We start from the raw sequence: 12,356 nt of genomic DNA on the forward strand, positions 1-12,356 counted from the left end.
ACTGCATATTCCAGAGGAGGTCCTACTAATGATTTGTACAGGGGCAAAACGATATCTCTCTCTTTGGAGTCCATACCTCTCCTAATACATGTAGCACCCTCCTAGGTAGGTGCTAGAAAGTGAGTATAGTTCTGGCTCTGTTTGCCTATCAGAGGAGTAGCAGGCAAATTCTTTATTGCTTTCTGCTTACCAGAGAGCAGGATCTGTGAGTTGGGTCTGCTCATGGTGCTCAGTGTGTGATTAATTTGGTCTGGGTTGTGTTCCGCGCTGGTCCAATGGGGAGGCACATTGAGCAGTGGAGGAAACCTAACCAGTGGGTACACAGGCTATGATACAGCTTCAGTGATTGGCATAGACTAGTGGTCTCGGTGCATTCTAAGGTGTGGTATAAAAGCCAGGAGCATGTGTGCTGCGGGGTCCTTGGCTGGTGAGCAGAGTCCCGGAGGGAGGGTGATGGCTGTCTCCTCCTCTGCATTGGTGGCACGTGGTCCCAGGCAGTCAGCCTGGGGACCAGTAGGAAAGGAGCTGAACCCAGGGGTCCAGAAGATCTGACTGGAAGGGGTTGAGACCCTGGAGACCCTTGAAAAACAGTATCCTGAGTAAAAGGGGATTGTGTCTAAAGGCCCGACCTGAGAGGGGGCCACCCCGGTGTAGGATAGTCAGAGGACGGGTGTCAGTCTGTGGAGTGAAAAGGGGATACTAGGCGGGTATCCTGAAGATAGTCTTCCTTACAAGTGATCTTATAGAAACTTAATCCTGATTCATCTAGTGGCAAGGTGGATCTGCAGCATGGCTGCATCTTCAGACAGGAGTCTTACTCCATTGTGAATAGTTTAATTTGGAGTATCCCACTCTTCCCTTCTCCCATCCCTAAATTAAATAAAAACCACAAAAATGACTACAACCCCTAGGCTGTTTATTGACTGAGCCAAGGAGTAAAGAGTTAAATGTGCATGCTGCAGTTGCTAACGGTAATCCAGGGGGATTCTAAGGTGAATAATAAAGCAGTCCTCAAGGGGGCAGTGCTACATACAAGAAATAACTTTGCTCGCTTTGGAAACTGCAGGTTGGCATTGCATGCTATTATTAAGCTAATGATCTACCAAAACACCCAGATCCTTCTCCACCTCTGCACCCTCTGGCAATCTCTTTATTTCCCAAGTTTGCTTCCATACGTCCAGCAAGCCTTTGTAAGCCTCAGCACACCTCCGCACCCCCAACCCCCCCCCCCCCCCACACACACACAAAAACACACACAAACACACCTCTGCACCTCCCAGCATCCTCTGTATTCCCCCAGCACCTCTATGTACTCTGCCGCACATCTGGATCAGATGGATGGGGTACTGATCTGCATTTGTCTGTTTTTAGCGGACAGGATTGGATCAAACATCGGCGGGGATATCAGCTTTACACCTACCGTTCTATAGAGAGCTATGGATGGACCGATTGGGACCACCTGTCTATTTTTCAGGCCACCAGTGTGAAAGAGGTCCAACCCATCTCTGCTCTGTACCCAGTTGATGTGCACCTCCAACCCCCAGCACATCTCTGTACCCCCTAAACACGCACACACACACGCGAGTGCACACACACTTTCCCTAGACACACAACAGTGAACTTCTAGCAGATCACCCCGTGGCCACTCATCTTATCAGTAACTCTGTGGTGCCAGCAGCATCTCCCCCTGCACCTTTGGCTGTCAGTTCACTAAGCATTGAAGGGGGAGATTGTCAGCTCTGCTGTGCCCATGGGATATGCCTCTGGCTAGCAGTTCACTTCATTTCATTGGACAGGGAATATTGAAATCGGATTTGGCAAGCAAGTATTATATTGCACAAAAGGAAATAGTTTATTGGTCAAGATTCCTGTCATCATTCACATAATTTTCCCTCCATCTCTTTTGTTTTGCCACTTTTCCGGAATTCTGAAGCACTTCAGAACTTCGGCAATTCGGTTCGGTACTTCCGAACTCCCAAGTGTCGGTGCTTCAGCAATTCGGTTTGGCTCAGCACTTCCGAACTCCCGAACGTCAGTACTTTGGTACTTCTGCACTTCGGACATTCATGAGCATCCGAATGTATAAATTGCTGAAATTCGTCCGAATTTACATTCATAATCATAATGAAACAAATTGCACATGTCTATTCCCCAGGTATACTCTTGATCACTGGCCTCCCTAAGCCCTGCTGTATGTAATCAATGCTGCTTCATTTTGTAAGTTGTGCTGGACATAGCATACATCCAGGCTTCTGCACTATATAAGCTGGGAGGTTTTGTATATATATATATATATATATATATTTATATTTACTATATATATATATATATATATATATATATATATATATCTTACAAAGGTAAGTACACCCCTCACATTTTTGTAGATATTTTAATATATCTTCATGTGACAACACTGAGGAAATGACACTTTGCTACAATGTAAAGTAGTGAGTGTACAGCTTGTATAACAGTGTGAATTTGCTGTCCCCTCAAAATAACTCAACACACAGCCAATAATGTCTAAACCGCTGACAACAAAAGTGAGTACACCCCTAAGTGAAAATGTCCAAATTGGGCCAAATTAGCCAAATTGCAGGAATAATAAATGTGGTGTTATTTCTCTCACTCTCTCATACTGGTCACTGGAAGTTCAACATGGCACCTCAGAACTCTCTGAGGATCTAAAAAAATAATTGTTGCTCTACATAAAGATGGCCTAGGCTATAGAATGATTGCCAAGACCCTGAAGCTGAGCTGCAACACCGTGGCCAAGACCATACAGCAGTTTAACAGGACAGGTTCCACTCAGAACAGGCCTCGCCATGGTTGACCAAAGAAGATAAGTGCCCATGCTCAGCGTCATATCCAGAGGGGTTGTCTTTGGGAAATAGACATATGAGTGCAGAGGTTGAAGGGGTGGGGAGGGGGGGGGTCAGCCTGTCAGTGCTCAGACCATACGCCACACACTGCATCAAATTGGTCTGCATTGCTATCGTCCCAGAAGGAAGCCTTTTCTAAAGATGATGCACAAGACAACCCGCAAACCGTTTGCTGAAGACAAGCAGGCTAAGGACATGGATTATTGGAACCATGTCCTGTGGTCTGGTGAGACCAAGATAAACGTATTTGGTTCAGATGGTGTCATACGTGTGTGGCGGCAACCAGATGTGGAGTACAAAGACAAGTGTGTCTTGCCTACAGTCAAGCATGGCAGTGGGAGTGTCTTAGTCTGGGAATCCATGAGTGCTGCCGGCACTGGGGAGCTACAGTTCATTGAGGGAACCATGAATGCCCACATGTACTGTGACATACTGAAGTAGAGCATGATCCCCTCCCTTCGCAGACTGGGCCGCAGGGCAGGATTCCAACATAACAACCCCAAACACACCTCCAAGATGACCACTGCCTTGGCCTTGCTAAAGAAGCTGAGGGTAAAGGTAATGGACTGGCCAAGCATGTCTCCAGACCTAAACCCTATTGAGCATCTGTTTGGCATCCTCAAACTGAAGGTGGAGGAGCGCAAGGTCTCTAACATCCACCAGCTCCATGATGTTGTCATGCAGGTGTGGAAGAGGACTCCAGTGGCAACCAGTGAAGCTCTGGTGAACTCCATGCCCAAGAGGGTTAAGGCAATGCTGGAAAATAATGGAGGCGACACAAAATATTGACACTTTGGGCCCAATTTGGACATTTTGACTTAGGGGTGTACTCACTTTTGTTGCCAGCAGTCTAGACATTAATGGATATGTGTTGAGTTTTTTTGAGGGGACAGCAAATTTACACTGTTATACAAGCTGTACAATTACTACTTTACATTGTAGCAAAGTGTAATTTCTTCAGTGTTGTCACATGAAAAGGTATAATAAAATATTTACAAAAATGTGAGGGGTGTGCTCACTTTTGTGAGATACTGTATATGTATATATATATATATATATATATATATATATATATATATATATATATATATATATATATTGTCTAAGACTAAAGTATTCATTATCTCAGTTGGTTACTAAGTGGTTCCTAACTTTTTATATGAAGTTCTTCTTTAGGGCAGGCTCAAAAATGTGTTAGTTCTTTGTTTATATTCTGCATGTAGAGAAAAAAGTATCATGTGTTGATATTCCGTATGCAGAAAGATAGAGAATTGATGTGTAAAAATTCTCCTTTGTCCTGAGCAGGGCCAGTGCTTCCACTAGGCAAACTAGGCAGCCGCCTAGGGCGCATTGCCACCTAGGGGCGCAGCCATGTGTCGGCACTCTATCTCCATCATTAATGATCCTTGTGAGCTGAGGGGAGAGGCGGCAGTGAGGAAGAAGGGACAGAGGAAGATGATAGGTGTCTGGGGCAGTGGCAGAACTACCAGGCCTTGGCTTTCCACTGCTGTTTGGGGGGGCCCCAATAGGCAGGAAGGGAGCACACCGGAGTGCTGCCTGCATGATGATCCTCTTCGGCTGGAGCTGAGTGGCCTAAACTCTGAACTGAGCTGGTGGGCAGCCGTTCACGTCCCTGGGTCGATATTAAGTAGGGAGCGGAGGAGAGCTGAACCTGAGCCGGAGCTTGGCACTGACTGCTGCTTCTCCATCCACCACGAGCCGGTTGGAGCCGTGGTGAGCACTGTGGTCCAGGAGAGGAGCATCCTGGGAAAAGGAATCACGGTGAAGGAGGGCAGAGTGGGGAACACTCTCTTCATACTGCCCAGTGGGTGTCCCCAGAACAGGGGATCGGGGTCCCGGGGTGTGACATGGAGGATCCCTGGTGTGAAAGGGAATCGGGGTCACCAGGTTTGCCATGGTGAATCGGAGTCACCAGGCGTGACATGGGGGATAGGGGTCACTGGGTGTAACAGGGGTTCGGGGTCACCATGTGTGCCCTGAGAAATTGGGGTCCCTTCATGTGCCATGGGGGATTGGTGTCCCCAGGTGTGACATGTAAAAACATCAGGGTCTCTCCGAGTATGACATGGAGGAACATCAGGGGCCCCTGGTGTGACATAGAGGAACATTGGGGTCACTGGGTATGACAGCATGACATTGAGGAATACTGGGGTCCCAGGATGTGACATGGAAAAACATCAGGGTCCCTGGGTGTGACATAGAGGGACATAAAGACATGAAGGAATATGGGGGTCACTGGGTATGACAGCATAACATGGAGGAACCATCAGATCAGGGTCACTGGGTATTACATAGAGGAGTTTTTAACCCTTTCCCTTTTTATTTTTTATTTTTTTTTTGGGGGGGGGGGCACAAGTAGCTGGTCTTGCCTAGGGCGTAAAATAGTCTAGCACCGGCCCTGGTCCTGAGGTTTATGTTTGTCTGTGAGATTCTCACTTATGACAGTACAAGGACTGTGGAATATGTGTGCAGCATATGCACGAGTGGGCTATTTAACAATGACCCTTTAAGCCACTTCCACTGCTCAGTGTGATGTGGACATGTGTACTGACCGTTGCAGCTTTCACAATCCTTGCAATACCCTTGAATCACAAGGCTATAAGTATTATATTTGGATTATTTTTTCTCTCTAATGTTACTCTCACCAGTAGATGGACTGTCAAAAATGTTTAAAAAGTTTTAGACTATTAGAGAATTAGATTGCACAATGACTTCTTTTTAATAAGCTGTACTATTTTAACACCTCATGGCTGCTGCTCATCACATATAATAAATGTTTCCGCTTGTACTACACGTGGAATTAAATATTGTATTATTATTTGCTGTGATGTATCATATTTTGTGAGCAAACATATTAACAGCTAATTTACATGCCATCTTTTATTATCCTATCAACACTTTAGCTCCGTACAACTCTTAGCTTAGAATCTATAGTATTTTGTACTTCAGCTTTTATCAGTCAATATACCTGAAGAAGGAAGCCAGTGTTATAAAGCTTGTGTTTTTAATATGTTAACTGCTAAAAGGACTCACCTTGACAATAAATTTTGCCTTTTTTGCCTTTGTGTACATTTTACCATTTCAAGGTTTTAAAAAAATGATCTCACACTGCTACCAATTGCATAACTATTTGTAGTAACCCGGGAAGAAGCTCTGACATTCAGATAATGAAACTTAAATCAGTTAAAAAAAAGAATGTATATATATATATATATATATATATATATATATATATATATATATACACACACACACACATACATATACACACACACACATATATATATATATATATATATATATATATATATATATATTCACTGCTGATTACTCTGCAAAGGGTAGAATGAAATTAAGTAAATGCAATTTCTACACGTTATCTATGTTGCTTCAAATACAAGTTATATACTATAGAATTATAATCAATTAATTAGATGATAAATACAAGAGTTGTTGCCTATTGTAAAAGGAGTTAACACTAGTTTCACCCCACCTGTGATTAGGCAGGATGACAGCCTTCACTGGGTGCATACTTGTTCTAGGTCTGTAACTCACTAGCCTCACTCTTTTAAAGATATGTCAGCAATAGCAGCTCCCGCACATCTCTCACCACATAGTACCTTGAATACACTAAAATTTTTCCTTCTAAAAAGAGTGCTGAAATAAAAAGCAGCAGTCTGGGCATAGTTACATCCCTTACAATAAATTATTCCTACTTGTAAGAGTGACTGGAGCATCATCATTCAGATGAGAATATACAGCAGAATATATGACTCGTTTTTCCAGGACACTGCAAAATAATTAACTGTGACAATTTTCTAACCTACTTTTTCTTTTTTTTTATAACCTAAAAAGTTTACAGCACGTGTACATTATGTAGTCAGAAATATATATATAAGAAAAGCTATAACAATAGTAAATGCAGGACTTACTCCAGGGTGCTTCTTCACCTGCTTTGAAAATGTTGAGAACTTCCACCACATTTTGTCTCAGTAGGATCTCTGCTTTGTGCCTCTGACTCCTGACAGCAACAAGTCGTAGTCCAAGTCTTGTTAGACAGGGATATTTAAGGATGGGTGATAACACAGGGAGGTGGGTGTATATAGTAAATTTGTTGCCTTCCTCTCTCCTATCCCTCCTCCTACACCTCTTAACATAATTTTGTTAATAAATTGGAAGGGAATGTAATTCAATTATTTGCCTACTATTTCATTTTAGTGTAGTTCATGGTACATATAGCCCCTGGTCTCCCTTTGTGTATTGATCTTTCTCTTCCCATTGCAGGGATCATTAATTACTTTGCTGTAATTTCTGTGGTCTACTGTACGTGCATTCTGTAGTATCACAGGCAGAGAACATCACTTGACCCCCTATTGCTCAGCTTTACTTTGATCAACTATCGATGAAGGCAGAGTTTTAAAAAATGCCTGGATAGCTTAACCTGTTGGTCACCATATCATTCTGCTCACATACTGAAGAAAGTACATACGACTCGTTATTCAGAGCTTACTGCTAGGAAGATCAATATGAGAAAATCCAATCCAAAATTAGGAGCATATGGAATGTGCAGCACCTTAGAGCAGGCTTGGGTAGTCCACACACTGTGCAGGGATAGAAGGAGAAAAGGGTTCAACAATCTTGTGCAACAAAGGGTTAATTCAGCCTGTGGAGATAAGGGGTGTCTGTAGATAGAAACAAACTGTGCAGCTTTGGCAATAGATGAATAACCCCCTTGCTATAGGTGTAGGCCATTTATGTACCTCCCAAATTATGACTGAAAAGCTCCCAGAGATGTCATCATACCATCCTACCTGATTGCTGGGACATTGCTAAGACATTCTGACCAGTGCTGGGACAAGATCATCCAGTGCCCAGGGCAAAGATGCCAAATTGCGCCCCCCCCCCCTAGGTGTGAGCTTATGAGGAGGAGGGGGAGAAAGAGCACAGCCTGCACCTCCTCCCAGCTCTCCCCTCCACTCCTTGCCGCTTCCAGTGCTGAGCTTACAGAAGTAGTAATGCCGCTGTCACTGCTCCTGTCAGTCTTGTAGTAGAAGGGACTTGTGGCACCCCCCATCCCTATAATACACGCAGCGCCCAGGGCAGCCATTACTTCTGCCCACCCCTTGTCCCAGCCCTGACTCTAACAGCTGATTCAGACCCCCTAACATGCACTCTGTCTTCCCTGTAGCAGTTTAATGTAAGAAGGGTTCTTACATTACACTACACGCCAAGGAGACTGCAGAGATCCTCTGTGGTTTAAAAGCCGCCTGCCCAAGAAATAGATCAATTACACCAACATTAATACCTAAAGTCTCATTTTTTTTTTTTTGTTAAAAAAAACAAACATGTTATACTCACCTGCTCTATGCAGTGGTTTTGCACAGAACAGTCTGGATCCTCCTCTTCTCGGGTCCCTCTTCTCTGCTCCTGGCCCCTCCCTCCTGTCAAGGGCCCCCATAGCAAGCAGCTTTCTATGGAGGCACCCGAGCCGCTGCTCTGTGTGTCCATTCATACATAACTCGGTCCCACCCCCTTTCTCTCCTCATTAGCTCACTGACTTTCAATGACGCCAGCGGGAGTCAATGGCGCCACGCTGCTGTTTCAGCCAATGAGGAGGTAGAGTCTCGGACAGCTGAGTCTCTTGTGCAACATCGTTGGGTCTAGATGGATCTCAGGTAAGTATTAGGGGGGCTGAGGGGGTTTCTTCACAAAGAAGGCTTTTTATCTTAATGTATAGAACGCATTAGGATAAAAAACCTTCTGCCTTTACAACTCCTTTAGGATAAAGATTCCAGTAAAATAAACCTACAGGTCCAGTGCTATTTTTCCACTGAACTCTTCCTGTAGCAGTAACTCTAGTTCTGAGCTCACAGATGCTGAGACTGAGAAGATAGTGAACCACACATGTGCTGGGGTTTAGCCGCTTGCCGACCGAGGGCGTATTCTCCCAGAATCGCCCCTGGGGCGCGCACACAGAAGTGTCCATGCTCGTCGGGTTTACCGGACCCGCCACATCACTGATCGTGGTAAAGGACCAATGACAACTGCCCTTTACCATGTGATTGCTCCGTCCAATGACAGGGCAATCAGTTGTCAACAAACCGGAGCATGTTCAGTTCTCTCCTCGCACACTGCACACACTGATTGGTACAGCGTGCAAGGAGAGAAGAGAGTCTGCAGCACTGCTTACCCATGCCTCAATCAAGCCTCAATCATGCCTTATTCATGCCAATTGGAGCCTCAATTCTGCTCATCTGTGCCTCATCCATGCCTCAATCATGCCCATCCGTGCCTCAATCATGCCCATCTGTGCCTCAATCATGCCTCATTCATGCCAATCTGTGCCTCAAATATGCCCATGTGTGCCTCATTTGTGCCGCAATCATGCCTCATTCATGCCAATTTGTGCCTCACCCATGCTCATCTGTGCCTCATTCATGCTCATCCGTGTCACATCCATGCCTCATCTGTTCCACATCCATGCCTCATCCATGCTCACCCATGCCACATCAGTGCTCATTTGTGCCTCTTCAATGCCACATCAGTGCTCATTCATGCCACATCCATGTAACATCAGTGCTCATCTTTACCACGTGCATGCCACATCAGTGCTTATCTGTGCCACATCAGTGCTCATCTGTCCTACATCAGTGCTCATCCGTGCTACATCAGTGCTCATCTGTGCCACATCAGTGCTCTTCTGTGCTACATCAGTGCTCATTCATGCCACATCCGTGCCACATCAGTGCTCATCCATGCCACATCAGTGTTCTTACGTGCCACAAACGTGCCACATTAGTGCTCATCCATGCCACATGCATGCCACCTTAGTGCTCATCTGTGCCACATGCATGCCACATCAGTGCTCATCCATGCCACATCCATGCCTTATCTGTGCCAAATCAGTTCTCACCTGTTGCACATCCATGCCACATGAGTGCTTATCCGTGCATCCGTGCATTAGTGTTCATCCGTGCCACATCAGTGCTCATCTGTGCCACATCAGTGCTCATCCGTGCCACATCAGTGCTCATCCATGACACACCAGTGCCACTACATTGCTTATCAGTGCCTCACAAACGTGTAATGGGTAGTCAGGAAATTAGATTTGTAATTTTATGTCCCTAGAGCACCTGCCTCTGTATATGGCTAGGCTTTGTAAAAAGCCTCACACATGTGGTATCGCCATAATCAGGAGTAGCAGCAGAATGTATTTTGGGGTGTAATTTTTGCTATGTACATGCTATGCGTTAGAAATATTTTATAAATGGACAACTTTGTGTAAACAAAAATTTGTTTTCATTTTCTTTCCACATTTTCCAAAAACTTGTGTAAAAAAATGACATGTTTAAAAGACTCATTATGCCTCCTAGATTATGTGTTGGGGTGTTTGCTTTCCAAAATGGGGTCATTTTGTGGGCGTTTTCATTGTCCTGGTGCTCCAGGGCCTTCAAAAGTGTAATAGGTTGTCAGGAAATTATATGTGTAATTTAGGCTTCTAGAACGCCTGGAGGTGCTACTTGGATGTTACAATGTCTACTTTCCAAAAATCATTTAGGGGTATTTGTGCTGTCCTGGTATCTTAGCATCTCAAGAAATAAGATAGGCTGGCAGTACATCAGGTGTGATTAATTTTTGATGATTGACACCATAGCTTGTACACTCTATAACCTTCACAAGACCAAATAATACGCTGCTCAAAACAATTAAAAGAACACCTTTTAATCAGAGAATAGTATTAAGTCAACTAACTTCCAGGGATAGTGATGTGGCAAGTTAAAGTGGAGTTCCACCCTGAAAATTTTTTTTTACCTAAAAAAAATACCCCCGGGAACAGTCAGGGCTAGTGCATTTAAGCAACGATAGCCTCTGAACTGTCCCCTTGTCCAGCGCTTCCATCTCAGGTGTGGGCAGCTGAAGCCGGAGCGCCCTCTTCTGTGTCCTCTTCAGTGACGTCGGAGTCCCAGAATGCCCTGCACCGGCCCTGCTTGTCACTTCCGGTGAAGGCGCGTCATCCCTGTACAGCTTCTGTGCAGCTTCTGTCACAGAAGCTGTTCAGCAGGGAATGACGCGCCTGCGCCGGAAGTGACGAGCAGGGCTGGTGCAGGCGCATTGACTCCTGGGATCGATTACACTCATCTCCCAGGAGTCAATGCGAGGAGGAGGTGATGGCTCGGGCCGTGTCCGCAGAGGGAGGAAGAGGCAGGAAGGTAAGTATATTTTCATTAAAAACAAGGTAAGCAAAAAAAAAAAGGTTCATCTAAGCTAGTGGACGGTGAAAAAATTATTTTTAGGGTGGAACTCCGCTTTAAGTAGCAGAGGGGGTTGTTAATCAGTTTCAACTGATTTTGGTGTTAATGAAATTACCAACAGGTGCACTAAATGGGCAACAATGAGGCAACCTCCAAAACAGGAATGGTTTTACAGGTGAAGGCAACTGACTGTTTTTCACTAGTTTTGCGTTTGGCTAGGGTCAGTGTCACTACTGGTAGCATGAGGCGATACCTGGACCCTATAGAGGTTGCACAGGCAGTCCAACTCCTCCAGGATGGCACATCAATATGTGCCATTGCCAGAAGGTTTGCTGTGTCTCCCAGAACAGTTTCAAGAGGAATTCCAGGAGACAGGCAGTTACTCTAGGAGAGCTGGACAGGGCTGTAGGAGGTCCTTAACCCATCAGCAGGACCGGTATCTGCTCCTTTGTGCAAGGAGGAACACGATGAGCCCTACAAAATTACCTCTAGCAGGCCACTAGTGTGAATATCTCTGACCAAACAATCAGAAACCGACTTCATGAGGGTGACCTAAAGGCCCAATGTCCTCTAGTAGGCCCTGTACTCACTGCCCAGCATCGTGGAACTTGATTGGTATTTGCCATTGAACACCAGAATTGGCAGGTCCACCACTGGTGACCTGTGCTTTTCAAAGATGAGAGCAGGTTCACCCTGAGCACATGTGACAGACGCGAAAGGGTCTGGAGAAGCCATGGAGAATGTTATACTGCCTGTAACATCATTCAGCATGACCGGTTTGGTGGTGGGTCAGTGATGGTCTGGTGAGGCATATCCATGGAGGGAAGCACAGACCTATACAGGATAGACAATGGCACCCTGACTGCCATTAGGTATCAGAATGGAGTCCTTGGACCAATTGTCTGACCCTATGATGGTGCAGTGGGTCCTGGGTTCCTCCTGGAGCATGACAATGCCTGGCCTCATGTGGAGAGAGTATGCAGCCAGTTCCTGGAGGATGAAAGAATTGATACCATTTAATGGCCCCCATGCTTGTCTGACCTAAATTCAAAAGAACACATCTGAAACATTATCTTTCGGTCCATCCAATGCCACCCGTTTGTACCTTAGTCTGTTCAGAAGCTCAGTGATGCCCTAGTCCAGATCTGGAAAGAAATACAGTAATCCCCCGCTACATCGCGGTTCAGTTTTTGCTGTCCCG

General features: G+C 45.2%; 1 long non-coding RNA gene across 1 annotated transcript in view; it reads right to left on the bottom strand.

Moving 5' to 3' along the window:
* The window catches only part of LOC309547149, a 47,575-nt gene extending 40,620 nt beyond the window's left edge, over nt 1-6,955 (bottom strand). Inside the window, exon 1 of the long non-coding RNA XR_014224958.1 lies at nt 6,836-6,955. This is a non-coding gene — a long non-coding RNA (uncharacterized lncRNA). The remainder of the gene's footprint in view (nt 1-6,835) is intronic.
* Nucleotides 6,956-12,356: the final 5,401 nt, after the last annotated feature.

This window comes from Pelophylax lessonae (assembly GCF_965119305.1).
Source record: "Pelophylax lessonae genome assembly, chromosome: 2".
NCBI classification, from domain to species: domain Eukaryota; kingdom Metazoa; phylum Chordata; class Amphibia; order Anura; family Ranidae; genus Pelophylax; species Pelophylax lessonae.